Source organism: Papio anubis, chromosome 10 (genome assembly GCF_008728515.1).
Source record: "Papio anubis isolate 15944 chromosome 10, Panubis1.0, whole genome shotgun sequence".
In the NCBI taxonomy this organism is placed as follows: Eukaryota; Metazoa; Chordata; class Mammalia; order Primates; family Cercopithecidae; genus Papio; species Papio anubis.
The window spans coordinates 12,885,296-12,909,579 of NC_044985.1; the positions used below are offsets into that span (position 1 = coordinate 12,885,296).

At 37.6% G+C, this 24,284-nt stretch overlaps 1 long non-coding RNA gene across 4 annotated transcripts in view; it reads left to right on the forward strand.

The window, feature by feature from the left end:
• The window catches only part of LOC110740845, a 551,890-nt gene that overhangs the window by 198,265 nt on the left and 329,341 nt on the right, over positions 1–24,284 (forward strand). For all 4 annotated transcript variants that reach the window (XR_002516034.2, XR_002516035.2, XR_004176477.1 and 1 more), the window contains exon 4: positions 12,466–12,562. This is a non-coding gene — a long non-coding RNA (uncharacterized LOC110740845). The remainder of the gene's footprint in view (positions 1–12,465; positions 12,563–24,284) is intronic.

Consider the following 24,284-nt stretch of genomic DNA (forward strand, 5'->3'; position numbering starts at 1 on the left):
AAACTAACTGCTAACATTGGCTTAGAAATAAAAATTTACCCAACGTAATTTTTTAACTGGAGTTAACCTGATATATCATCCATAGTGGTTTGCACTAGCTCTGTATTATCTATAAACACTTTCTTCAGGCCCTAGAACAGTTTCCCTTGGCCTTTCAAATGTAGGATCATAAATGCAAAATGACTAGAGTTATATTATCTGCTTATATTAGGAGTGCTATTAGGTTTTATATACTTCTTGCTGGCTTCAACCAAGCATCTACTACTAGTATGATGAAGTTGTTTATATTCAACAGGACACTACATTTCAAAAGTCTGTAAGTATTGATTTTACCATGAAAATGTTCTCATTTATTTCTGAAGTTGGTCCTCAATTGTTTGGATTCTTTGGGGTGAGAGCAGAAATAAGGATGATTAAAATTGCAGTAAGCAGAGGGGTTCATCTACCCTGGTACTTCTTAAGTATCCTTCCTCCTGGATGCCATAGCTCAGAGGCATGAAAAGACACAAATGACCACATGAGGTCAGCTTCTGCATTGCAGAATGACTCTACCCAGCTATTGCTCACAATATAGCAGGATGTGTGCAGCAGTGCTGCCACTTGGCAGAGTGGGACTTATATACTGTTGACACTGGCATGGCTGCAGTTTCAATGGGATATACAGTGGAAAGGTGGCTGAGTATGATCAAGCTGATATATATATGTATATATGTATATATATGTGTATATGTATGTGTGTGTATATATACACACACACACACATATATATATACACACACACACACACACAACAACAACAACAAAGCCCAGAGAAGCAGGGATTCAGAAACAGGAACTAAATAGAAATTTTGTCTGTCTGTCCTAAGCTCAAAAGGCAACAGGAAGAGAAAGAAGATTAGACCAGAGTAAAGGAGACATTTCTCTAAGGCAATGGTCCTTAGATTTGAGCATCCTTAGAATCACCTGGTGGACTTGATAACATGTTGAATTCCAAGCCCACCTCCAGAGTTTCTTAGTCAATGGATCTGAAGTGAGGCATGAAAAATTGCATTTCTAACAAGTTCCCAGGCACTGCATCTGCTGCTGGACCCAGGACCACACTTTAAGAATCATTGTCTAGGGTTTTTGTAGTTGAAAAGACAACTATTTTGGGGATCAGAGTGTTTCCTAAGTTCAGAGACCACAAGCTTGGCTTGAGGCTCAGCCTGCCTAGGCAGAGGAGTAGGAATAAAGAGAACAGGAATTCCATGTGGCAAAAAGCTGGTTTATAAGACAGCATAGGAAATTAAAGAGGCAAAAAGGAGGAAATTTCCCACCAGGAGTGTGGAGTTGGTATACAGAGATTTAGCACAGAGGAGCAGGCCCATGCCAGAGCACAGCAGCAACACCTCTGATGAGAGGACAGAGGCCAGCTGGCTATCAACCTGAGCTCAGCGCTGGTGGGTTTGGTGAGGTCATTGGCTAGAAGTGGCCAAGGTTAGTAAAGGTGTCCACTGTGCCGGGAAATTCAGGCCCACTCAAATACAGCTGGAATCAGGATAAGAAGTGGGTCAGGCATAAGGCAAGCAGATAAATCCAGAATGTTCAGGGAAAGGCTAAGGGAATGTACAAAGGGATTAGCAGGTGGCCCCAAACCAGAAGATCCCTGGGAATTAAAGAATTACAGCATGGAGCAAGAGATGTAGGCAGGGAATCACAGTCTGGGCTCAGCAACAAGGTTCAAAAATCAGGCAACGAAAGCGGGAGGCATGTCCTACCAGAAATCTGAGCAGCAGGTGCAGGAACCAGAAAGAAGCAAGTGATTTGTCTGCTGGATTTCAGTAACTTTCAGTTATTTTCTAAAGTTGTAGAAACTGACATTAAGCTTGGCTGATCTGGATTCATCAGGCATGTGGATGAATCTGCAGCAGTGCAATCCACCTGACTGTAAGTCCTGACACCCAAGGCCTTCTTCACATTCACTTAGCAGCTTCCATGAGGGATGTTGGGAAATTAAAATTCTTATGTCCAGATTATTTTAATTCAGAGTCATTTTAAGCCAATGTTCAATGGTTCTAAATTTCATCATTTTCTTAACTTGAATTGGTACAGCATAGATATTTGCAGACCCAAAATTGAGAACACACGGACAGATAGAGGAGAACAGTAGACACTGGGGCCTACCAGAGGGTGGAGAGTGGGAGGAAGAAGAGGATCAGGAAAGACAACTAATGGGTACTAGACTTACTTAATAACCGGGTGATAAAATAATCTGTACAACAAACTCCCATGACACAAGTTTACCTGTGTAACAAGCCTGCCCATGTACTCCAAACCTAAAACAAAAGTAAAACAAAAAACTAAAAATACATCAAAAAATTTTAAAAGCCAGGTGCAGTGGCTCACGCCTGAAATCCCAGCACTTTGGGAGGCTGAGGTGGGTGGATCGCCTGAGATAAGGAGTTCAAGACCAGCCTGGCTAACATAGTGAAGCCCTGTCTCTACAAAAAATATAAAAAAATTAGCTGGGCGTGGTGGCAGGGTCCCTGTAATCCCAGTTACTCAGGAGGCTGAGGCAGGAGAATCACTTGAAACCAGGAGGCAGAGGTTGCAGTGAGCCAAGATCACGCCATTGCACTCCAGCCTGGACAACAAGAGCGAAACTCCATCTCAAAAACAAATTAAAACAAAATAGGTATTTATTTTTATTTTTTTTTAAATTTTAATTTCGATAGCTTTTGGAGAACAGGTGGTTTTGTTTACATGGATAATTTCTTTAGTGGTGATTTCTGAGACTTTGCTGCACCTGTCACCTGAGCAGTACACACTGTACCCAAAATGTAGTCTTTTATCTCTCACCCCTTCCACCCTTTCCCTCAAGTCCCCAAAGTCCATTATACCATTATAAGCTTTTGTGTCCTCATAGTTTAGTTCCCACTTATAAGTGAGAACATACTGTATTTGATTTTCCATTCCTGAATTACTTCACTTAGAATAATGCCCTTCAACTCCATCCAAGTTGCTGCAAAAGCCATTATTTCTTTCCATTTTATGACTGAGTAGTATTCCATGATGTATATATGTCACATTTCCTTTATCCACTCATTGATTGATAGTTATTTAGGTTGCTTCCATATCTTTGCAGTTGCGAATTATGCTGCCATAAATGTGTGTATGTGTGAGTGTGTGTGTGTGTTTGTATAATGACTTCTTTTCCTTTGGCTAGATACTGAGTAGTGGGATTGCAGAATCAAATGGTAGTTCTACTTTTAGTTCTTTAAGGAATCTCCATACTGTTTTCCATGGTGGTTGTACTAGTTTTACAAGCCCACCAGCAGTGTAAAAGGGTTCCCTTTTCACCGCATTCACACTAACATCTATTCTTTTTTGATTTTTAAATTATGGACATTCTTGCAGAAGTAAGGTTGCATCTCTGTGGTTTTAATTTGCATTTCCCTGAATTAGTGATGATGAACATTTTTTCATATGATTGTTGGCAGTTTGTATATCTTCTTTTGAGAACTGTGTATTCATGTCCTTTGCCCACTTTTTGATGGGATTATCTGATGTTTTTCTTGCTCATTTGTTTGAGTTCACTGTAGATACTGGATATTAGTCCTTTGTTAGATGCATAGTTTGTGAATATCTTCTCTCTGTGGGTTGTCTGATAACTGCTGATTATTTCTGATAACTGCTGATAATTGCTGATTATTAAAGCTGTGCAGAGCTTTTTAGTTTTATTAGGTCCCATTTGTTTATTTTTTATTTTATTGCATTTGCTTTTGGGTTCTTATTCATGAATTCTTTGCCTAAGCCAATGTGTAGAAGAGTTTTTCTGATGCTATCTTCTATAATTTTTATAGTTTCAGATTTTAGATTTAAGACTTTGATCCATCTTGAATTGATTTCTATATAATGTGAGAGATGATGATTCAGTTTCATTTTCTACACGTGGATTGCCAATTATCCCAGCTCCATTTATTGAATAGAGTGTCCTTTCTGCACTTTATGTTTTTGTGTGCTTTGTTGAAGATAAGTTGGCTGTAAATACAAAATACATCATTTTTTAAAGTATGGAGGACAGAGGACACCTGGGAAAATATTATCTATTTATATATAATGTATCTATGTATCCATATATATATCTCTATCTATGTATCTATCTATGTATCTATCTATCTATCTATCTATCTATCCACACACACACACACACACACACACACACACACACACACACACACACACATATGGTTTGGCTGTGTCCCCACACAAATCTCATCTTGAATTCGCATATGTTGTGGTAGGAACTCAGTGGGAGGTAATTGAATAATGGGGCAAGTCTTTCCCGTGCTGTTCTCGTGATAGTGAATAAGTCTCATGAGATCTGATTGTTTCAAAAAGGGGAGTTTTCCTCCCAGGTTCTCTCTCTTTGCCTGCTGCCATCTATGTAAGACGTGACTTGCTTCTCCTTGCCTTCCTCCATGATTGTGAGGCTTCCCTAGCCACGTGGAACTATAAGTCCAATTAAATTCTTTCTTTTGTAAATTGCCCAGTTTCATGCCTTTATCAGCAGCATGAAAACCTACTAATATGCACACATTATATATATAAATGTTGTGCATACATACCTACATTATATATGTGTGTGTATATATATACACACACACCTATATATATATACACATATACATACCTATCATCTATCTATTTATCTGTCTTCTATCTGTCTATCATCTATCTTCTGTCTATCTGTATTTATGGGTACACATCCCACAGATATCCCTGTTTGCCTGTGGAGTAGAGAAGAAAGGTAAGAACTGTATCAGTTGCATAGAGAATGGGAATCTGTTGTTTCCTGACTTTTTAATCATCACCATTCTAACTGGTGTGAGATGGTATCTCATTGTGGTTTTGATTTGCATTTCTCTGATGGCTAGTGATGATGAGCATTTTTTCATGTGTCTGTTGGCTACATAAATGTCTTCTTTTGAGAAGTATTTGTTCATATCCTTTGCCCGCTTTTTGATGGGGTTGTTTGTTTTTTTCTTGTAAACTTGTTTGAGTTCTTCGTAGGTTCTGGATATTAGCCCTAGAGGATGTGGAGAAATAGGAACACTTTTACACTGTTGGTGGGACTGTAAACTAGTTCAACCATTGTGGAAGACAGTGTGGTGATTCCTCAAGGATCTAGAACTAGAAATACCATTTGACCCAGCCATCCCATTACTGGGTGTATACCCAAAGGACTATAAATCATGCTGCTATAAAGACACATGCACACGTATGTTTATTGCGGCACTATTCACAATAGCAAAGACTTCGAATCAACCCAAATGTCCATCAGTGACAGACTGGATTAAGCAAATGTGGCACATATACACCATGGAATACTATGCAGCCATAAAAAAGGATGAGTGCATGTCCTTTGTAGGGACATGGATGAAGCTGGAAACCATCATTCTCAGCAAACTATCGCAAGAACAGAAAACTAAACACCGTATGTTCTCACTTATAGGTGGGAATTGAACAATGAGAACACTTGGACACAGGAAGGGGAACATCACACACCGGGGCCTGTTCTGGGGTGGGGGTAGGGGGGAGGAATAGCATTAGGAGATATACCTAATGTAAATGACGAGTTAATGGGTACAGAACACCAACGAGGCACATGTATACATATGTAACAAACCTGCACATTGTGTACATGTACCCTAGAACATAAAGTATAATAATAATAAAAAAGTGAAAATTACAATGAAAAAAAAAAAAGTAGAAATCTGACAATTCAGTGTGTCAGCCAGTATCCTAGATCAGGATTTAAACAATTTTTCTATATATTACATGTGCCCATTCCATTTGTGATTATTCATCAAATCAATAAATATTTACCATATATCTATTACATTCTGGTTATTTTAAACATAGCCCTTACTTTCAAAGAACTTAGAATTTACTGGAGGAAACAGGCACACAGGAAATAAAGTACAGAGTCAAGGGCTGTGATGGGGTAAGCAGAAAGTTCTGTGGGAACAACTAAGCAATGACTCTAGCCTTTGTAGGGTTAGAGAGTCTGTCAGGATAGAATTTTGACTGTATGTTCATCATCACACTTTATTTCTGCCTGCTTCCATGTTCACTACCAATTTCAGAAGTACAGTTCTGCACTCTCAGAAATCACATGTATTAGGCAAATTGGAGAGAGAGAGCAGTGTAACAGGGAAGCATGGGCCTGTGGAGTCAAGTTTATTGGGTTCAAATCCCAACTCTGCCATATTCTCAGTTTTACATTGAGCAGTCACTTAACCCCTCTGTGCTCTGCTTTTCTCGTCTGTAAAATATTTTTGCTCAGGCCCCATAGTGATGAGAGAATTACATGAGACAACAGATTTAAAAATCTATAAACTAGCAGAGAGTACAGTCTCAATAGGTTTCATTTCTCATTGCTGTCACTGTTGCTACTACTACTACTACTGCCACATCTAGGATACAATGGATCCCTGGTCATTGAAAAAATTTCCTACTGACCCAGTTCCTTGCTCTCCAGGGCCTTTCTTCTTGATCTCAATAAGGTTGTCACCAATGCCACTATCATCACCTCTTCTAGGTCTGGGATGTAAACTCCTCAGTGCTCTAAATAAGAATGAACAGACATCATATCTAAAAAAGCACACTGCCCCCTTAATATTAAACTACTGCCAATTATATAAAATTTGATTCTTACGATTTTAGGGAGATAGATATAAAATAACAGAGAACTTTGAGAAAAAAAATCTCTTGACCAAAGTGTGTATCATTTTTATATTAACAACATGATCACCACACTTTAGCTAGGCATAATACGTTTGAAACTCTTTTATTTTTTTCAAAGAGCAGCAGGACTGGAGCAGGGAAACTGAGGAGGAAAACCGCCTCACCCACCTGATAGAAATTGGACATAAGAGGAATTGAGATGGGGCATTTGCTTCCTGACCTACAGGGGAGCAAAGAGCAAGAACACCTGATGTTCCCGGGGCCAAACTTTCAGCAAATCAACTTCTAACAGCATTCTGGATAATGACTTTGCTGAGAATCACAGCTAAAGGAGCTTGAAATGTTAAAAATAACATCAGGACTCTCACAGTGCAAGTTTTGATCACTAATGAAACCAGCATTCCTGCTATACAAGCTACGAAGGTGGCCGTCCTTTGAGCCTCTGTGTTTTCAAGAACAGACAGCCGTGGAATGAAACAGCCATGAACCATGGGAGATGTCCTTGAAATGCATTCATTCTGTGGGAGAAAGGACTTGGGCTGCTGCTGCTAATGCATACCCTTTCTCTGCAGCTTTGGAATTTCATAAGGCAGGCCGCAGGTAATTCTCCAGGAATTTGGCCATGGCCTCATTTTGGTATCAGCTATTTTAATTTTGTTGAACAATGAAATACTTTTAAATTGTATGTCTGTGTGCTGTGGGATTGTGAAATAGGGAAACTGAATGTTACCGGCAGGCATCCTTACTCTTTGCTCTCTTTGAGGTCAGAAAGCAAATATCCCAGAGGAGAGCCCTCCACTGCAGAATGGTCACTTTGGCTGGTAGGTCAGGCATTTTGTTTAATGGTGGTGCCATAGCTCAAAATACTAGTCTTTCCTTTTTGCAAACTGCCTTCAGAGTCAGTCTACAATGCTCGGAAGTGAACCAATCTATGTCCTTATTAAGGTCATTCCTTACTTATGGTCTAAATCTCTTAAACTGATTCCTGCTGACCTCAGCTCCAAATTACCTTAAGTCGCCTCCCGTGGCCAAATCATCTTTCCAAAGTATAATTCAGCACCATTTAAACATATTCAAAATAAAGTTAAAGATAAGCCCAGAAGAGTGGCTCACAGAATGTCTACAGCAATGTCAACATCACTGGAATAATTATATAACTTGCCTAGATTGCTATTTTGAAGGGGAAAGCTTTCACTTTTGGTGTGTAAGTTCTGGTGCATTTGGTTAAAAAATATTAAGTCATGTTACCATATAATCATGTATGTTTTGGGGAAACATGGTCTTGCCCTGTTGCCCAGGCTGGAGTGCAGAGGCATCGTCATGGTACACTGCAGCTTTGACCTCCAGGGCTCAAGTGGTACTCCCACCTCAGCCCCTCGAGTAGCTGGGACTACGGATAAACACCATCACACTCCAATAATTTTTTTCTGTTTTTTTTTTTTTGGTAGAAATGGGGTCTTGTTATGTTGCCCAGGCTGTATAGTCATATCTTTTATGTTAATTTGTCTTTGTCTACAACACAAGCCTACTTGTTTAATATTCTGTCTTCCATGTGTATTCCATAAATTTCTGGGAGTTATGGACCTACAGTCTGATCTCTCATAGGCCTTAGGAATGTATTCGTTTCATGGATATATAACTCCTTTTGATGCTAAAAACAAAACAAAACAACAGCAACAAAAACCTTGCTACTATCCAGCAGTGATGCAGTTTGATTCATAGTGGATTTCAGTTAAGTATGAGTGCAAAAAGATAAATTAAGACCTATTCCAAAGACATTTTGTTTATCCATTTATTTACCTTCTGATTTATGTATTTATATTTATCTATGTTTACCTCTTTATTTGGAAACAAAAAGAAAGAGAAAATGAGAGAAAGGGAAGGAGGAGGAAGATGAAGAGGAGGAGGAGGAGATGGGGGAGGAGAAGGAAAAAATGAATGCAAAATAATTTAAGGTATACAACGAACACATCATCCTAGAGCATGAAATTTTAAGCTCGAGGAAATAATGTTTTTATACTTGAGGGCTGACGTGTCAGAAAGACCCTAAACAATCTATATCTTTTGTGAGGTTTTCAGAAAAAGAATTTGTCCCATCCTTTCATCTTTTTAGATGAAATATTCTAGACACTCCAGACTTAACACATGGTTAATAAAGAAAGCACACATACAAATAAAAATGCTCTACAAAGAATTTAGAGTCTCCAAAGTTTATATGACACCACCAGCTAGAATCAATCATCAGCCAAAAATACTTGAAGCTATACAGTCTGTATAGCCACCCATTCCCAGGGCCATACATAAAACCTGGCTGATTACGAATAATATCATCACCAATTTCAAGGATTCCATCTCTGACCACTTTCTATCTTTCTAGAATCGTCCCTCTTGTCTGCCCACTCTGAAGTCCTTCTGTCTATGGAACCAGCCACCTTCTCAGTGTCCTTTACCACCCCCGTGCCTCCTCATCCAATTTATAGTCCATGGCTCTTCACTTTCCTTTCTCTTGCGTCATACTTTCTGAAAAAAACCTAAGGTGGTTAAATTCAGCTCTCTACAGTGCTCCTGGCATGCAGCAGATATATATGTATATGAAGAATACAGCTATGCTAACTGGCCTAGTGTTAAATAATCAACACTAATTTCAAGTTGGTCATTATTGTGCTTATTAGTCTCACTACATTTCCCTAGTCAATTTACTTTCCCACTCTCCGGTATAACTATTTTGTACCTCTCCACACTTTAATGTTCAAAACAGGCTCTCCAGCAGCTAATTTCCTTGTGTTTTTTTTTTTTTTTCACCAAGAAAATATATTGTATTACCTATTGAATTGGAGCTTGGGCTGCTTTCACTTTGGTTTCTTACCAAGCAGCAAACATATTATGCAGAGAGTAGACAAGGTCAAGATGACAAGCGAGTAGATACAGCTGCCCATTCCTTCCCTAGTTCTTCCCTGAGGTACGCTAAATTCGGTTCAAAACAAGGTGCCTAGATTGAGGCATCCACATGGTCAGAGGAGCCCAGAAATATAAAGGCTCACTGTTTCTCATACTTCTAGCTGGGACAGCCGCCCTGGTGACATTCAAAGGTCTACTGCACCAACTATAAGAAATTTATCTCACAACTCATTAGGTTCCAACTTCAAGACATATCCCAAATTCGTCACTTCTACTGCGTCTACCTTAGTCCAAGTCACTATCATCTATGAACTGGACTATTGCAGAAGCCTCTATTTTCCCTCCTGCTGGCCACACTATGACAGCCAAAATCATCACTTGAAAGCAGAAATCAGGGCCTGGGCTTCCATTGCTTACAACTTCTAGTAGTTTCCCATTGCACTCGAAATGCCATCCTAGGTCACTGTGACAGCCCCACACATGATCTGCCCTGGCTGCCTTCCCAGTGTCATTGATGAGTATTCTCCCTGCTACTCTTCTCACCCTGCTTCAACTCCCCTGGCCACTTTGCTGCTGCTCAGACACATAAAATATGTTCGTTCCTCAGTTCCTTGTACTTGCTGCTCCTTTAACTATTATTTCTCATGCCCCAGATCTTCGCAGGTTTCATCTCTCAAGTAATTAAGACTCTACTCCAAAACGCTTCATCAGAAAAGTCTGCACGGACAACTTATCCAGAAGTTTCTGCACACAAATACAATCACTCTCTTATTTTCTTCTGTCGCTTTGCTATTTTCTTATCATCTGTGACTACCTAAGATTATATTATATATGAGCTAATTTACCTGTGTTTTTTCATTTACATACAGATGTAAGATCATAAGGGCAAGAAGTGTTTGTTAACTACTGAATTTCTTGTGCCCAAAGTAGCACCCATAATACATTAGGGATGTAGTAAAATGTTTGTTGAATAAAGGAACAAATCATTATCATTCTACTTACTCCAGTATATTTTACTCAAAACACTTTGATAATAATTTCCTTTCATCTTTCTCCCCACCCATTTTTTGAGGTAAGCAGTGCAAAGATCTTTGTGCCCAGTCTTTAGAAAATAAGAACTGTGCCTCAAGACGTAAAAAATTGCCCAGGATCACACAGCTCACAGTGGCAAAACTGGATTCCCATCTTCACAGTCCTACTTCAGTTAACATTTGCCACTGTGTTCTAGGCAAAAACACGGGCTGCATTGTAGTGGCAGCTCCAGGTTACCTAATAGGCCACACATTTTAGAATGCCACTTTGCGTAAAAAACATTAATTCCCCCCATTTCCTTTACGGCTTTTAATATTTAAGGTTTTCCAAATAAAATACATAATTACACTTCCCATTAGAAAAAATAAAAGTAAGAACATTCTTACTATTAAAAAAATGCCAATGTAAAAATACCAAAAAGCATTTTAGCATAATACAGAATATCTTCTTCCAAAATGCAGTCTCTACCTTAGCCCCTTATTTCTCCTACTGTGGAGATTTAATTTGAGAATATTTTTACCTCTTGTTTTATATGTACATGGCTCTCACCATGTACCTAGTTCATAAACACTTCTAATTATTGAAAAGTACCTTCTGCAGTTTGATGTCTCTTAGCCACATTTTACTGGCAGTTTCCATGGCAAACTTTCCATTAGAATGTCTTCATAATTCATCATGGTAGGATGTATAAACAATGAGCTGTTTTTCACCTTGCTGAATAAAGAAATGGGAATGTGACTCTAACAACAATTTTATCCCAGCAATTGGCAATAATTTTGAGACCACCAACAGCATTTTCCTGCCTGACATGGCATCCTAGAGATTTCCAGTGCATGATGGCAACAGGTGGTAGGCAATACGCCTTTCAGTGCTCCCGATAAAAGTTTGACAAAGGCAAGGCAGCCTCTCATTACTCACAGCCAAGTCACAGATAGTGACACTTGAGGGCTGGAATAGTTAAGAGTCATAAAATTCTGGAAGTTTTGCCTTCCCATACAACTTGCTGCTGTGCTCATATTCATGAACAAGCTGTCCTTCCCTTGTACACAGCGTTACTTATTGCTCCCAGTGGGGAGTAATGGAAACCACATTTTATATACATTTCCAGCAGCATCATGAATATTGACATCGTCCCCACACACACCATTAGCATTCCTGTCTGACTGGTTAATGGAAAACAACACCACAGAACAAATGCTGAGTGCACTTATAGTTCTGTATATTACAACACACAAATATTCTCCCTTGCCATAGAAGTCATCTTCTCTAGTTAATCTCCTAAAATCCAAATAAATCTATAATTAGTGTTGGCTTTTAAACTTTATAACAAGGTGGGTATTTAATTTTTAGGAATGAAGGATATGAAGGTAAAAATAAATGTTTCTTCCCCTACCACACACTCTTACATCTGGACATTTAGAGAGAAAGTAAAGAGAAATTTCCAAATTTGTGCTGGTCTGAATAGAATCTAGTCTCAGTTGTTGTCCCATAGTGAAGGGATAAATATAATGGAAAGAGTTTAAAGATAACTTTCTATTATCAGGGAATAAGGCTGCAAAACTATTGGTGAATATTTGGGACATTCTTGCTGCATTATTCAATAATGGATCCCTCTTAGATCCAGTAATCAGTTGAGAATGATTTATTATTTATCTACAACTATTCTTTCTCACCTTCTTGCTACACGAAACCTACAATCCCAGAAGAGACATAAGCAAAAAAGCAAATTCCTGAGTTTCAGTAGCATTTCAGCAACTGACAGTTATGGATCGTCAAGTTAATTTGGCCACCTCTTTCTTTTCACAGGTGAGGGGACAGAGGCCTGGAGGAACCCAGTGACTTTTTTGCAGTCGTTCATGTTTTGGCAACTTTCTTCTTTATCAAGCTTTAGTGCAAAATCATGGTAAGATTTACTGTACTGTCCACCATGCAGTAACCAAGCTTTGTAACTGAAGTTATGAAGTCAGATAACTTCACTGTTGAGGAATGGTATTATTCAGACAGAAATTTATGTTAATTAAAAAGTGGTTAATAACACAAACAGGCAGAAAAATACAAGTAGGTCTTCCTCCATGACCTGAAGTTTTGTAAAGGAAAATTTCTGTAATTGTCAGTTCTGTACATTTTTCCGTCATAGCTAACAGCATGAGCATGTCCCTAGGAATGTTTTCCTGCTTCAGTATTATTTAGAGCCACAAAGGAATGTAGGTGAAATAGGAAAGTGAAGAAGGCGTATTTGTCCTATGTGGCTCATTCTGATCATTCTGAATTTAATGTTTGATATGGGGCATAGAGACGTCTAGCTATGGCATATTTAAAATATTAAAAGGATTTAAGATCTGAAAAGATAGGATCAGAATCTTCTTGAGTTAATCTCTTCCGTGTCTTTCCCCCACCCTCACACACTTACCAGCTATTATAAGATGCAGGTAGTTACCAAGAAAGATGCTGGTGAAGGTTGGCTTACAAAATATTCTTTTGACTATCTCAAGCTATGGCAGGAATGAGTGGCTCATCACTCAATTCTCACAGAATTCTGAGCTCTCTGTACCTATGAAACCACAGTTGTATGTGTCTTACTTTACATAACCCAATACCAACCATAAGGCTCAAAAAAGAGAATGGTAATAGAAAAGACAGTTATTGCATGAATTTTGACAACTAAGATTATTCTCTTTTTTAGCCATTACAAATGATTGGTTAAAGTCAATTGTCAATTATTATGAATCTATCTTAACTATAATGTACACAAATTATTTTTAATATAATTACTTATATTGATAGACATATTGAAGGAAAAATTTTTAAAATCTTCTAACTTACAGTATTTTTTATTTGAAGAAGTCATACTAACTTAAAACCCTTAGATACATTTAAACTCTAAATTATAGAATTTAAATTAGCCATCTCACCCTTAGATACATTTAAACTATAAATTACAGAATTTAAATTAGCCATCTCACAATTCTTCTTGCTGTTTGAGGAAATAAAGGAATACAGTCAAGTGAAAATAATCTTAGGATTCTCAGGCATGGTCTTCAGTTCTAGCTAAACTGTTTATTAGCCTTGAAAAGTTGAGCAAATTGTCTACCTTTCAGAATTTCTCTATCTATAAAACAATAAGACCATAATAAATAATTTTGCATGTGCATTTCAACTTTCAGATTTCATGAAACACGTAACGGTGAATTGAAATCCATTATTGATAGAAATGCTTAGTCAGAAGCCCTGTTAGACACATGTGACGTGTACAATACATACACACACAAAATTACTTCGTTTGTCTTGTGATTCTACCCATTACTGATGTCTAGAAACTGCAGACATTACAGAGATAAACACAAAGATATCTGTCAAAATTGATGATTCACTGTAGCCTTTCTTCATATAATCGATTAAAATATATTCATAGTGTTATTATATTCTATTCTCAATAATCTACTTAATTGAAAAACTGGGAAAACATAAACATACTTTAAAGTTATATAGAAAAAGGTTAAAATAAAATATTTAAGAGAAAATAAAGTATATTAAGTATCTTAGAAAAAACCAAAAATTTTGCCAAAGAGCTTCTCTGCTCTTCCCCAAAACACCATACCCAGACAATTTCAGAGGGAAATTCTGCTCATCTTCAAAGATCAGATCACTCAATGTTGTCTAAATTTTTCTAGATCCGTGAAAGAGACAGAGAATTTTCATTTCTTTTTGCCTGAGACCAGTATTGCGCTGATAATATCAAATAAAGCTACAAGCCAATTTTACTTATGAATATTGATATAAAAATGGAACTAAAAATTACATTAGCAAATGGAATTCAGTAACACATGAAAGAAGACTATACCACAATGAAGAGCAGTTGTATCTGGAATGCAAGGATGGTTCAGTTTTAGTAAACCCATTAATAAAACTAGCTGTTAATAGATCTAAAAGGAGAAAAAACATAAATGCCTTTCATTTTCTGTGAAAGGTATTTTAAAATTGTGTTTGATAAAATTTAACAAGTATATTGCATAAAAATTATTAGCCAAATTTTATAGAAACAAACTCTTGATATGTGTGTGTATATATACATAAATATGTGAGTATATATACATATATATATATATAAAATCAGAAATCAGGATTTTGCTTAACAACAGAATATTAGTTTTGTAAATACTAGCTGATACATTTGATGTAAGAAAAAGAGAGGTATAAAATATTATGGTTATATGCGGATGGTATGCTTATATATTTGGAAACTCAAAGAAATTAACTAAAATTGTTAAAAATAAAATTTAATTATGTATTAGATTATAAAATTGATATTCAAAAATTAATATTTTCTCTAAAGACCCCAAATTAGAAGATATAATAAAATAAAAAATCTTATTATAATGATATTAATATTTATAAAATACCAGAAATAAAATTAATACAAATACAGAAGACCTATATGAAATAAAAACTAAGTGTGTACCAAGATATCAAGGATTTGACATTTTTACAAGAGTAGACTTTTGTATACCAGAAGATAAGGATAAAGAAAGGCAATCATGTAAAGATATTGATTATTCCTAAATTAGACTATCAGTGAAATTAAATACACATTTTTAAATGACATATTAATTTGTTTAGAAAAAGATATCTTTATAGGTAGAAAAATAACATTCAAGAATGGTCAAGATATTTCTGAAAAAGATGAATAAGAAGACATGTCATTATGCATTTTTAGCCATATTAATTAAATTTTTGATGCAGGTATATATACTCTATCTATCTACCTATATATCTATCTGAGTTACACCATATAAAATTGCTAATTTTCATCTCTTATTCCTTATAAAAATGGCAATTATATATGGCTCAACATAGCATGTAGGTGACATTCCAAATCAACAGATAAGAAGTGTCAGTTCACAGAAAAGACATTTAAATACATGGAAACCAACTCAGCCTCATTTATAATTAATGCAAGGTATGTTTAAAGATATATAGTATTTTTCAAATGGACAAGGAAAATTAAGTTTAAATGTACATGTGTTGACAACTATATGGGAAATAGGCCATGTTATATGCTACTGGTGATTGTTTACATTGGTACCAACCGTTAGGAAAGCAATTCAGTAATATCTGTCAAAACATCTGCAGATATTTTCCTCTAAAATTTCCTTTTGAGAAAATGATTTTACAGATTTTGAACATGTGTGCAAAAATTCTATATTTATGTAACTATAGAATTTTATATGTTAGTAAAATATATATACTAATACTATATAGTATTGTTGAATTGCATATAACAGAAAAAAGAGAAAACCATGCAAATGTCAACCAAAAGAGATAGAATAAGTAAATTTTGGAGTGTGCATATTATAGAATGAAATGTTGCCATTAAACAGAATGAAGTAGACATATATATACCTTTATGTAGATATTTCCAAGAAGTAGCTTGAAAAAGCAAGGAATAGAACAGCATGGATGTTATATATATACATCCATATATACTCGGTTGAGTAAAAAATTTAAAAAGGACACATATATAAAACACATATAGAAATATTTGTAAATGTGCAAACTAACTCTGAATGGCTACATTGAAACCAGGAGTAGCAGTTGTTTCTGAGAGAGAGAGAGAGAGAGAATGAGAAAACTGGAGATTTAGAGTGAGAAGGAGACAAAATTGATGTCCCTTGCACTGTTTGAATTTTTATAATATTAATTAAAAACACTAATACTTAAAAAACAATACAAAGCACATATTTGCCCTATAAAATGTTGGGATAAATTTTGGTTTCATTTTGACTATTACGAAACTCAAATATATGTATAGAGAGCTGTTTGTATTTCCATTACATAATAAAACGAGTTGACAAATAATCCTAGAATAAAGATTAGCATTTCTCTGGGGGGTAGGGATGAAGTAATGGGACAAAACTTCCCTGATGAGTAATGGAAAAGTTATCTGAAATTTTTTTTGGTGAAAACCTGCTGGGCACAGCATGCCTATTTTCTTGCATCCCACAAACATTTCTGTGAATGGGGGAACACTGTCCCAGCCTCATTCCAAAACTCACATATAAAGTTTGCATTTCTTTTTGGAAAAAGCATCTGTGGAAGAAGTCTGAATGAAGAGAAAGCCTTTTTCATATTTCCTTCTCACTCTGCAATAGTAGCACCAGCAGGATTGGAAAATAATGTTCGAGTCTGAAGGCACATACGGTAACTACAGAGACCTCCTTTGATACTTCTGAAGTCATTTTAAATGGGGCCATCCATTTGTCTGAGTTGCACAACCCATCCAGAACCTAGTACAGTCATCTATTGTTGCCCGCTGATCACCTGTTCCTCCCATGATCTTTGTGTTTGATCTTAGAGACATTAAGCAGCATGGAGAGCAAAAGCATCCTTGGGTACCCTGCCACCTGCCCTCCTCAATTGACTTGATGGAGCGAACCTTTTTATTTGCCATTTACCCACTGCCAGGGAGGGTATGCTGGGGTGAGTGGTGTATGTCTGAAGAATTCAGCAGGGGGTTCAGCCTGTAAAAAGATAACCGAGTTAAAACACAGAAAATCGCAATGCTTTAAAGCAAGGAAGTGATGTCAACCACCAGGTGATCCCCTTAAAGAATGGAGTTCCACTAAGTGGTTTAAACAATTGCTTCATGGGATATCTTCGCTCTTTCCTTGAAGGGTCAACTTGGTCTGGGAGCTCATCTCAATGAACTCAGCGGGTAATGCCAATAGCTCTGTAGCTAATACAGACGTTTTCTGTTTCTTTTTTTTTCATTTGGACTGCAACATTGAAGTAACTGCCTTATGAAAGGCAGTCTATGCCTAGACATTATTATCTGCCCATGCAGCTGAGGTCAGCAGCAAAGGAATAGTAGGCCCTGGAGTCTTAGATGGCTGGGGTTGGGCATATTGCCCAACAGTGGAAAACTTGGCCATGCTCAGGGAAAATGGGGAGTGGCCTGTAAAGGATAGCAACATCAGTAGCATCTGGAGAGAATGGGACAATGCAAGCATCTCTAGCTCTCACGTGGAGCTTAGTGCAGTACTGGGAAAGTCAGATGCCAGCTCTTAAGAGTCGTGACTTGGGGGTCATAATCTAGCATTCCTTGACTCTGTATTATTCAATAGATTCAAGTGGGAACAGGCCCCCCAAAATCTGGCCATAAACTGGCCCCAAAACTGGCCATAAACAAAATCTCTGCAGCACTGTGACATGTTCATGATGGTCATGATGCCCATGCTGGAAGGCTGTGGGTTTACCAGAATAAGGGCAAGGAACACCTGGCCCAGCCAGGGCAGAAAACCGCTTAAAGGCATTCTTAAGCCACAAACAATAGCATGAGCAATCTGTGCCTTAAGGACATGCTCCTGCTGCAGTTAACTAGCCCAACCTATCCCTTTATTTCGGCCCATCCCTTGGTTTCACATAAGGGATACTTTTAGTTAATCTAATATCTATAGAAACAATGCTAATGACTGCCTTGCTGTTAATAAATACGTGGGTAAATCTCTGTTCAGGGCTCTCAGCTCTGAAGGCTGTGAGACCCCCGATTTCCCACTTTACATCTCTATATTTCTGTGTGTGTGTCTTTAATTCCTATAGCACCGCTGGGTTGGGGTCTTGCTGACTGAGCTGGTCTTGGCAGAAACTAGAGAACCTATGTAGAAAATGGCACCCTGTCTTAGTTTCTGAACCAAATGGAATAAACACAAATTTACTTGAATAAAATATTTCCATTTTTAAAACAAAATTGAATTCGTCCCAATGAAATCTAATTGTTCTTTCTGTAATAATACTGATGTGTTTATTACATCTAAGAAGATAACATTTGTTGCATATTATATTATGAAACGTATCTAAAATCTAAACAGTTTTTTAATTAAAAGAAATGTGTATTTCTGCTACATCAATTGAACAAACTAACCGATAAGGTCAGACCATCCATTTTGCAGCATAATCCAAGTGACACAGAGATGGTGTCCAGGTTTTGTATCTGGACTCTGGATGGCTCTTAGAGAGACAGGAAGTGAACACTGCAAGTCTGGACAAGAGATCAATGATGTTGAAATGCTATGCAAATATTCTAAGGAAAGAGGTAATGAGGGGGAATTTTCTTTGACCCTTGGATAGATACGTTATAAATCTGTTAGATATAGATATTTGTCTATTCTTCCATGTGGCTGTCATCTTAGGTGATACTTTATCAAAGTTTCATTACAATGCATCCAACCTTAGCGTCTCAATTTAGGGAAATAATATAACGTTTTTTGCATGTTAAATTCAAATAGGCTGCTCAGAAATTTCTTTATGGATTTTTTACTAAGAAATCCACCAGTGATTTTCAGATGCCACAACTTCTGTGCTAGCACATCTTGTATGAAGAAATGGCTGGCTTGATTTATCTAGCTGTACATATAAATGTATATATATATTATAAATAGGTATAAATATAAATATATAGACAGATGTAAGAATATACATATACATACTTTAGAAGTAATCACTGAAAAGAGAAGCCCCTGGCTCAAAACACTGACTAATTTTCTGTCCCAGAGTCCTTTCAAAGATGGCCCATAATCTTCACTGACCTATTACAGCTCCTTCCGTTCTACTATGGCTCAAGAATAAACAAACAATTCCCTTTTATGATTCCGCTGAGCAGAACTGGGTATGATGGCATTTCTGATAAGACCTTTACCAAGAAAGAAAAGAGGAAACCAGCTCAGTGAAAATGTAAAAGCATCTTCTTTCTGGTGGACAGTCTTCTATCTTCTAGCGCTGATCTGCTGCTCTACATTACAAGGTTCTTTCCTGGACATTGCCTTTCCTGATTATTCATAGGTAGATGGCTCTTAACTCCTCCCACAAGGGAGCAGCATGTAAACATCATGTTTCTTCTTTCAGCTACCTGGTAGTCATCTTCAGCCCAGATATTGCCTCTGAGTTTCAGTTCACTTAATATCTTCACTTAGAGGCCTATTAACCTTAAAAATTTATATTCCTTTCTCCTCACACTCTGCAATCTTCCCATTAGTAAGCGAGATCAATGAAACCTAGAACCTCATTTCTTCCATTCCTTTACTACCCACCTTCTACTTCTCACCCCAGCAACAGGTCTGAGCATGCACACCCCGCATTCGTCATCAAGTCCTGGGGATTCTACTTCAAAAACGGAATTTGAAAAGTTGTCCCTTATCAGGTTCTCTGATCCACTATCCCTCACTTGAATTACTGAGTCAGTTTCCTAACTGGTATTCACCCTCTCACTCTTGTGCTTTTATGGCCATACTCCAGCTGAGAAGTAAGAATAATCTTCCTAAATTAAAAAGTGGGTCATGATATTTATATTTCCTCTCTAACCTTTTACTTTAAAATAGTTTTAGGCTTACTGAAGAGTTGCAAAAATGGCACAGAGAGTTTCTTTAAATCAATCACTCAGTTTTCTCTAATGTTAACACCTTAGATAATTATGGTACAATTACCAAAACTAAGAAATTAGTGCTGATGATATACTATTAACTAAACCAAGGACATTTTTTGAAGTTATTCAAATTTTCTACTAAAGTCATTTTTCTGTTTCAGAATCCCACCCTTACAGCACTTTTCTGCTTAAAAGCTTGCAAGGATTTCCTACTGTTCTTAGAATAAAACCCAAATTTCTAATCATGTTCTATAAGACACTGCATGTTCTCTGCTCAGCCTGTCTTTACAACTTCATTCTTCTAAGTTCTGCCCTTTGCTGTGCTCAACACCACTGGTCATCTTTCAGTTTCTTGAACACCCTGAGCCCTTTCACACCTCAAGGTCTTTGCATATCCGTCTCCTCTGCATGGAATGGTCTTTTCTGCATCTTTGAGCAGCCAGCTCCTTCTCTTACTTTTAGTTGGCTTAAATATCACTTTTACCAACAGCTCTTAATATGTAGGTCCCCTATGCTATTCTCTGCTTCATCTATTTGCTTATTTCTCACAGGTCAATTATTTTACTATGCTTGGCAATTATTTTACTCATTTGTCAGCTTCCTTGATTGTTATTTAGCCCTCTGGAATATAAGCTCCAGGAGGGAAGATATTATATTTGTATTAGTTTTCTGTGGCTGCCATAAAAAGTTGCCCAAAACATTGCAACTTTTGGCAATACAAATGTATCTCACAATTCTGTACATTAAAAGTTCAGTAGGTTCAGCTGGTTTTTCTATCTGAGTCTTAAAAGCTGAACTCAGGGTATTAGCAGGTATGCTCCTTTCTGGAGGCTCTGGGAGAGAACTTGCTTCTGGGCTCATTCGGCTTGTTGGTATTATAGAATGCAGTGCCCTGTGGTGAAGGACTACATTCCTGTTTACTTGCTGGCTGCTGTCCAGGATGTTCTGAACTTCAAATAGGCAACCTGTATTCTCTGGTCTGTGGCCCCTTGTGTCTTCAAAGCCAGCAACAATATGTTGAATTCTTCTCCTGCTTCAAATCTCTCTTGCTTCTTCTTTCACTGAATTTCTCTGACTTTAACCATATAAGAGTTTCTGCTTTGATGGGCTCATGTGATTAGATTGGTCCCACCTGGATGATTCAGGATACTGTTTGTCATGAACTGAATTATGCCTCCCCACTCAAAATTTGTATGCTGATGCCCTAACTTCCAAATGTGAATGTATTCAGAGGTGGGGCCTTTAAGGAAGTAATTAAGGTTAAGTGAGGCCAAAAGAGTGGGACCCTGATCTGATAGGACTGGTGTCTTCATAAGAGGGGCAAGAGATATCACAGATCTCTCTCTATCTTTGCACGTGTGCACAGTGAGAAAGTAGTTGTCTACAAGCCAGGAAAGGAAGCCTCACCATATCCCAACCCTGATGGCACTCTGATCTTGGGCCTCTAGCCTCCAATTGTGAAAAATAAATTTCTGTTGTTTAAACCACACAGTCTGTGGTATCTTGTTATGGCAGCCTGAGCTGACTAATACGCTCTTCTAGTTTCAAGGTCCTTAAAAGTTAGTCACATCTGTGGAGTCCCATTGGCCATGTAATGTTAACATATTCACAAGGGATTAGGGGATAGACATCTTTAGGGGGCCACTATTCAGTCCACCACAGTATCTGCCTTCTTGACGACTGTATCATCCAAGCTTAACTCATGTAGGCATGAAACAATTGAGTAATAAATAATTTGATGTAACTTACTTGAACATTATCACAAGAAAGGCAACTGGTTTAATCACAGACACCACAAAACAGCTCTCAGTTTCCCTCTTTTGCTGATGTCTGACAGTTGTATCCTTCCCTAGTGTGCTCCTGAGCTCCGACTAATGGACTCTTCAATTCTGTTTGTTAGAAAAATTAGACCTATTAGAAAAGTTTCTGTCTCTTGTGTTTGCAACTGTTAAAGCAGGAATTTCATCAAGAGTATCTCTATAGGTTTAGTCGTCTCTTATTTCAAGTGTCTACTAGAAACAGTAACATGCATTGCTGAAAAGCTAGGGATCTGCTTTTCTGTAACATAAATTCTCTCTGCTACCTCCTGTTTCATGGTGCTACTGAGTTTGCAGATTTAACTGGCTGAGCATTACACAGAGAAAACTGACTTCTTGGTGGACTTTTTTTTTGGTAAGAAAAGCTCTCTATTCATTCTGTAGACTTAGATAACTCCATTTGTCCTGGTTTTAACATTTATTCCCTCCGTCCCATCTTCGTTGCAGCAACGGTATGTCTAATATGGAGATTAAACACAAGAAATGCACGGACTGTTGCCTGTGCCAATTCTTTGGCATGAAAGTGTACACAGGAAGCCTCTCTTTTCTTGAACTGTGACTTTCAATTTGCCTTGTTACTCAATTTTGTGTCTACATCCCTTCAGGACAGCATGCTGAATTGGCAAGAGCAAATGTTTTGTAATCAGCAAACTTAAATTCCAATTATGACTCTAAAAATTAATAACCAAACATTCCTTAAAATCCTTGAGTCTTCATTCCCTCATGATAATGGACCATCCCTCATGTTGCTCTCATAATGTTTAATTCATATCATTGCTCCTCAGCAAACTCAGAAACAATCCTGAGAGCAGCGGTTTCCTACACATTTTTAAATTCCCAGAATACACACACACACACACACACACACACGCGCGCGCACACACTCACAACCTTACATAAATTTAGGGTCAGTAGAAGTTATCATTTTATTTTGTCATGGGGGAAGAAGTTTGGTCAATAATAGTAACCAGAAAGATTAGGTAGACAAAATGAATACAACAGGGAGTTTGCATAAATTGCTGGGTATGGAGATTCAGAGGAAACCTAGGGAAGATCCATGTAAGATTTTTAATCAGTTTACCTCTCGCTATAAGAAAGAAGCTCCAAAACTTTTAACTGGTATTCTGATCCATGCTTGGCATCCTTGGCATTCTGATCCATCCTTGGTGGCTTAGATAGATTTTAGAGAAAGAAATGATGTAGGCTGTGGAGAGGGGCATGAAGAGAGAGAGAGAGAGATTTACAACATTTTTGCAGTTCTTTTCTAAACCTGCCCCTTACAGTTTTCCTCTGGAAGCATTTTGCTTTTAGTTTTCTAGCCCATCTGGTCTCATGTTGCTAACTTTTGTGAGGCAGCATGAATCCCTGAGGTACTTCTGGACCTTCACTAAAAGAAGACTAACTGTTGAGGTGCCATTGTTATCAGCCCATGTCACAAGGGTGTAGCGAGCAAACCTGGATGCAGATGCCCAAAGAAGCCTTTTAGACAATGGCGTAGGCAGACTGGGGCCTTGGGAGCCCAGAAGGGTCTCAGTGGCCACCAGTGGAAAAAGCTGTATGACCTGCAATGAAACTAGCAAGTTAAAGATGTTTGTTCTTCCTACACTACAGGTTTCTGATAGTGTAGGAAGACATTATGCAGTTTTGAAAAATAAAGCCAGCTGAGAGCGAGGCTGATGCTGAGTAATGGGAGGTGAGTGAATCTGTGTTTTCATAGAAAAGGAGCAGAAACTCCGGCAGCTATAATGCACTAGCATGCACTTAGAAAAATAAGCCCATTTCTGAGTTGAAGATCAACACCACAGGAATTGAAGCTCACTTCTGACAGATAAGTATGTTTAGAAGAATAGTAGATTGTTGAAAATTTTGGCTGGGGAGAAAATAGAGAACATCTTTTGAATACAACAAAAAATAGAGAAGATATGTAGATTCAGCTCTTTTTCCTAGACTAAAGCAGCCTTGAAAACTGAAATTATACCTATTTGAGGTCTTACCCAGAATAGAATTTGGATGCTATTGCTGTATTTCTGTTTGTTTGTTTTAATCTGAAACATTAACAAATGTAATTACTTTTAGAGAATTTTTAAGTAAGATATTGATTTTGGTGCTAGGATCAGGCCACAGCTATCCCTCCCCCTTGTTGAATGTCGCTTTTATCAAGACGTTAGCACTAGTGAATCATCCGCATTTGTGTCTTCTCACTGGGAAGGAAGGAAGTTCTTCACAAAATGTAACCATTAGGTCCCTGAGCGGGTTGATGGGTAATTTGTCTTGATTCTAAAAAGAAGTTCTAGATAAAAAGGTTTAAGAAAAATAAACATTTAGAAGTCATTACCCTTCAGAATTACTTTAGCCATCCCTCTTGCCTGCCATATACGTGATCTCAGGTGCAT